Source organism: Narcine bancroftii, chromosome 12 (assembly GCF_036971445.1).
Source record: "Narcine bancroftii isolate sNarBan1 chromosome 12, sNarBan1.hap1, whole genome shotgun sequence".
Classification (NCBI taxonomy): Eukaryota; Metazoa; Chordata; class Chondrichthyes; order Torpediniformes; family Narcinidae; genus Narcine; species Narcine bancroftii.
The window spans coordinates 79,792,910-79,799,613 of NC_091480.1; positions in this window are offsets into that span (position 1 = coordinate 79,792,910).

A 6,704-nucleotide genomic window follows, 5' to 3' on the forward strand; every position below is an offset into this window, starting at 1 on the left:
TGTCCCCCATTTGCAATGGTGTCATGTTATCTTTTGTGTTCACCTAGAATAGTGTGCAGGGACCTATTTTAAGCTGATGGCTCTCAAAGTGAAGTATGATCACTGTCCTGGATTGGAGTGTTAGATTTTAAGCTTCAGTCTCCGGGGTGTGTCTTGAACCCAGAGCCTTCTGGTTCAGATACAATTGTGCTACCCATTGGGCTTTAGACAGCTCTAGATTATGACCAAACAATCAGGTGTTGATGGAACTCAGCAGATCAGGCAGCATCCAGGGGTAGAAATAGCCAATCAACATTTTGCATCAGGACCCTTCATCGAGAATAAAGTTAAAAGGGGTGAATTTTGCATTTGAAGGGAAAAAGAAACTGGGAGCAAGCCAGGTGGTAAATTATTGGAAGGGTGAGAGCACCAGACTAGCCATTCTCAACTGGGACCTGACACTCCCCTGGGGGCCACAGCACATTTAAGTAAAAGTCTTGTTTTCTTTTCACCTCGTGTTACATAATTTCTTTTGCTTTTTGTGTAGTTGGTAGGAGAGAAGAATGGAAGAAACCAAAACTTGATTGCTTCACAGGAAAGGGGGCCCAGAAACATCAGAGTCCTGGTGGCCATAGCCAAAAAAAAACTTGGAGAATGGCTGCTGCACTAGATTATGGTTCTGCAGGTACTCCAGAACCTGCTTTGGGGCAATACTCCTGCAATATAAGATAAATGTCACAGCCAAGTTCTTTTCAAATTAAAAATTTTTTTTAGACATACAGCATGATAATTGGCCATTTTGGCCCATGAGTCTGTGCTGCCCAATTTATACCCCATTAACTTACCCCCAGTACATTTTAGAACAATGGGAAGAAACCAGAGCCCTTGGGGATAATCCCCTGAGATGCACCTTGAGATGCACCTTGAGATGCACCTTGAGATGCACCTTGAGATGCACCTTGAGATGCACCTTGAGATGCACCTTGAGATGCACCTTGAGATGCACCTTGAGATGCACCTTGAGATGCACCTTGAGATGCACCTTGAGATGCACCTTGAGATGCACCTTGAGATGCACCTTGAGATGCACCTTGAGATGCACCTACAACTGTAGTATAAATCTGCTAATAGAAAAAGAGATATAAAAGAATAGACATATAAATAAATTTAAGCTTTTTTCTTTTCCTTAACTCTCTCGCATTTATTTGAGAGTGAAGTGGGGCAGCTCGGTTGGCATAGCAGTTAGCGCAATGCTTTTACAGGGGTTCGAATCCTGTGCTGTCTGCAAGGAGTTTATATGTTCTCCCCGTCTCTACATGGGTTTCCTCCGGGGGCTCCGGTTTTCTCCCACCCTTCAAAATGTACCGAGGGTGTAGATCAATTGGGGTGTAATTGGGTGGCACGGACTCGTGGGCCGAAAGGGCCTGTTGCCGTGCTGTATGTCTAAATTTAAAAATAAATACCTGTGTGGCTGCAACAATTAATAATTTTCATGACCCTGTACATTTACTTTTGAATATGGCAATAAGCTCCCAAACTTGTACTCATAGATTATTACTCATGAAACATTCTGGTGTGCTTTACAGTCAACAAGTTACTTTTTTGAATTAAGGTTCCAGTTGTAATGTATCCTTCAAGTACTTGACGAAACTCAAGACTGAGTCTCATTATATGGCTTATGTTAACTGCTACTTCAGGCTTATACAAACCATATAACTTCAGTGGCGCATGAGATATCAGTAGAAAAGAGACCAAGAACATTTGCCATTACCTTCTGTTCTGGTAATCTGGAACCTCAATGAGTACATTTACACAAAGCACTCAAGGCACTTCAGTTTAAAGGCTTAGTCAAACCAATGTGGTTTTAAAGAATGCCCTTCACTCTCTGTATATGAAACACAAAAATGTAATTTTAGATTTGTTTATGTATGGTCTGCTGCTCTGACTGATGTAGGTGTAGGATAGCCTGGAGCCAAGAACCATTTTTCTTGCCTTGGGTTGCAGAGAGAGAAAAGAAAAACCTTGTTTCCTAAAGTGTAAACCACTGTAAAGAAGCTGATGCTGTTACGTCTGGGTGAAACAAGACTATCGCAAGTAATCTCAGTCATTACCTCCAGGTAGGTATCAAGTGATTGGACAACCGACTGATTTGGAGACGAGCTCAATGCTTCAGAAATCGGGTCAGATCTATTTTAAGAATCCAAAGACTCATTTTGAAAGAGGTTACTTTCAAAAACCACACCACTGTGGGAGAACAAAGCATTAGAATGTCAGTCGAGATTGGATATAAGTGGTACAGAATTTGTAACCTTCTCACTCAGAGGCAGGAGTGCTGCCAGCTGACATTTAGCTATGATTAAAGATGATGACCCAGTGGAGTGCAGTTTGACTTTCCTTCTTGTACTGCAAATTTATTTTTGTGAACAGATGCTCACAGAGCAGGTTTATTTCTGCTCTTCCTCAGCCGGTAGGTTCCTTGTGGCTTCTGACTCTACCACCAGGCACCTTGAGCTAGCCATTCTTTGCTTCTCTATCCTGGAAGAATTTCAGCTCTGCGCGGTATCCCGTGAGCCCTACGATGTTCTTCCCTTTTCAGTGAAAGTCACAGAATGTTGATCTGAATCAGCGGCTGATTTTTTTTCTCCCGAACCAAAGGGAGTATTTCCAGCCTGACGTAGATCAGATTAATTAACACAGACTGGGGGTCAACCTCGGGGCCTTGATTATCTGCACATTTCAGTTTCATGTTGGAATAAGGATTTAATCTACAAGTCCTTCACAGCAAAGTGTATTCAAACATTTCAATGCTGAGCATCTCAGCAACAAAAAAATCACATCTGTTTTCTGACCATCTAAAAAAAACACAGCCCATCACCACCTCAGAGATCATCCACAGTACATTTAATCCTGAGTTAGAAAGTTGTGTGGTTAAACCTTATGCCAGAAACTGAAGTATAAAAAAAGCCCAAGGTGACACATCAGTATAGTACAGATGGAGCCAAATGTTAGATATGCCATTTGTCAGATAAGCAGTTAAAATCAGAGGCGCTGTGAATGCTGTGGCTTTAACTAAAAAATAAGGACTAGTCTGAGAAAGGGGAAGGACTGAATCTCAAGGAGCCCATTGCTGAAATTTATCACACAATCCACCTTGGTAAACCATTGTTTTTTTACACAGACACTGCATTCCAGGAAAATATTCCCATTTTCCTGGAACGCATACTGTGTAAAAAGCTCAGAACAGGAATGAGGGGGCCATTCCCGTTCTGACACTTTAGCTCCTCGACCCCTCGTCAATTTCTCAGATGCCTGCAGTCTAAAATGAACTGCAGACATTCCGTGGACAATGGGCTAATGAATAGGACATCTCTGCAGTGGTTTTTCAAGTCCTGCCTGCTTACTTACCGTGGTTCCAGTATGTTGTCTAAACTCGCGTTAAAAAGCAGAGATATGGAGTGTTGGTTGTTTGTGTGTGAACAACCAATGCCAAGATGCCAGATATTCTTCAGACCAGTAAAATCATGCAAAGTCTATCTAAAAAACATACATGTTACGTGGTACCATTTTTGCTTGCGGGAGCTTGCTCTGTATGAATTGACTGTTATGATTCTCATACGATAGTGACTAACCATCTTAAATCACTTCACAGGTAGCCTGGAGATCATAAAAGGTGCCATGAAGTTGCAAATCATTTCTGATGCCCACCACAGATTCTGCTACTTTATCAGACTGAACATGCCAGAGAGAACAAATGCATTAATACCATTAAGATTTATTATGAGTAATTTTGAGTTTGAGTGTTTGCATTAGAGAGGACAATATTCATTGAACCTGATTTTCTTTTTTATTGAAGGAAACAAAAGTTAAACTCGGGAACAGTTGGGAATTGGCAATATGTTGACATTGCCTGTTTTCCATCCAAGGACAAAATTGCAACAATATGTAAACTCCCATGAATCCATGTTACTTGTATCCAACAACCAAAGTCAGGGCAAAGTTCAACATAAAAGTTTATTCTCTTCATTTTGGTTCCTATTTTCAATATTGTCGTAATACGTCTCAGGAGATGGCAAATGCAGAAATCTGGAGCAAAAAAAAAACAAACTGCTTGAGGAACTCAACGGGTCAAGCAGCATCCATGGGGGTGGGGTGGGGGGGTGGAGGATGTGCTGATGTTTCAGGGCAAGACTGCATCGGGAATGAGAGTGGAGGTGAGAAGGAGTGGTGAGATAATGATCATTGTAAGGCATCAAGGTGGTAGTTGAATGAAATTAATTTGGAGGAGATAATGATTAGTCTGAATCAATGGTTTTCCTCCCTTTTCTTCCCACTCGCATACCACTAAGTATTCCCTATACCAGAGGTGCTCTGTGATTAGTAATGAATTGTTTAAGGTGGTATGTGGGTGGAAAGAAGTTTGAAAACCACTGTTTTAATTGTACCTAATTCACTCATTGTGCACGGTTTCAGAACTCCAAAGGAAATGGGTCAATGACAATTCTTCTCAAGCAAATATTTCCGTAACAATTGGGTCCAGAGCAGTGATTCTCAACCTTCCCTTCCCACTCACATCCCACCTTAAGCAATCCCTTACTAATCACAGAGCACCGATGGCACAGGGATTATGTAAAGTGGTATGTGAGTGGAAAGAAAAAGGTTATAAACCACTGGTCTGAATCATTCATCTTGAGCTGAGAATGAATGTCCGCCAATAGCAATAATGTAACCAGGTTCATTGCTTTAGAAAGATTTCACAACTCTTTTGTCCTTCTCTCCTTGAGCTTGAACCTTGAAAGTGCAGATTACTTTTTCTGGGCTATTCCTCAGCAGGTCCCAGCAACTCATTGTTTTTTCTTCCCCATTTAACTGAAGAAATTGAGGCCAATTTTCACATTCCAAATTCCAACCAACACGGATCAACTAATTCTACATGATCTTGGTACTTAAATGAACAACCTTCTTCTTTTGCTTCACAGTAGCACACAGTGCTTTCATGAACTAAGCTGACATTGCCTTTCAAGGAGTTGATACCACGTTGTATCATATTATTGATGGCAGGAACACATTGTGATGAATAATTTTTAACAATCCTCTGACTTAATATTTTATAGTTGTTAAATGTGTTAGAATCTTGACTAAAACATAAATAAAATAATTTCAAATGACATGCTAACAAATCTATCATAATCATTTAATTTTAACTGTAGCATTAAGGTAAGCAACAATATGTCCCAGAAGCCATAATCAATAAAGCTAGATATTTTCATAAAATTCTTTATATTTTACTCTAAATCAGAATGACATTAAGGATTATTATGGTGCCCAGAATTAAAATCCTGTTCCAAGCAGAAAAAAAAACATGACTGTTATAACAGCTTCTGTTGAATAGGTAGGAAGAAAGTATTTGAGATTTAAGGCAGCATTTATGTTCCCACAGACCAAGTATTGAATCGTTAATGCTTAATGCTCAGCTGAGGGAAAAAAATCCTTTTTATATTCTTATCTTCTTCTCACAGGCCTGCGATGCTGACAAGAGAGTGATGCCAGACAGGCAGAGCACTGCACTGTGCTCTTGCTTCCCTTCCACAACATATCGAAACAGTCAACAGATGAGATATCTCATGAGTGACAGCATCTTCCAGAAGGGCGGTGGACAGGATGACAGGCACTGCAAAGCAGTGTCATTGGGACCAGTTGTCCTCAAGTGTTGAGAGATCGCTGCCTTCTGGAGATCTTGGACAGACAGGGTACGGGGGGACATGATGACCTCTGACAGGCTTGGGAGAGAAATGGCTCACGCCTCAAGATTTAACTGTGAAATCCTCCCCTTGAAGAGATTAATATACTGAGATATCAGCCACATCTCTCACATGGAAGACAGTTATGATTATTCATGCATTGTGGCAATGGAATTATCTGCAGAATGGACCAGGTAGAAGTATGTGGGCTCCTTCCCTGACAGGATGAAAATATTGATAACAAGGCCCTTTATGGTGAAAGTGATACCATTGAATGGACTTGCATCTGAAATTGTGGGTTATTTTCTGGATATCACTGCTTTTGGTAACTAAGTAGGGTCTCAATGATCCCATAAATACCCAAGGATGAGGGACTGGCTTCTCGGAGACAGTATGGAAAATACAATCGCTCTCCTTTGGGAAATTTAAGAGTTGTTCAAAAATGATAGAATGTGTTTCCCAATTAATAAACAGAGATATATTGACATGATTAGTGGAGAGTCAAGAACATGGGGTGAGATGACAATTTTTATTTGGCTCCAGTTGCCATAGTCTGGAAATAATTGCCTGTGGAATGGTGGAAGCAGGTTCAATAGTACTTCAAAAAGTAGATAAACACCTGAAGAACCATTGTAAGACTCCACGTAAAGAGCAGATTGTGGCATGATCAATAACCACAAGCAGACACAAAGCGAGTGACTAAAGGCTTTAATATTCAGAAATTTTGGGCATGTCTCCACATACTACTGGCCCAGATCTAAGCTGGTATGGAGGGAGGAGACTAGTGTTATCAGCCTTTTTTGGGAATCTACGGGGGAGGAGTTATAGGGTCAGAGGTGGGTCAGCCTGTACAGCGGTGGTTCTCAACCTTTTACTTTCTACTCACATACCACTTTAAATAATCCCTATGCCATCAGTGCTCTGTGATTAGTAAGGGATTGCTTAAGGAGGGATGTGAGTGGGAAGGGAAAGGACTAATCACAGAGC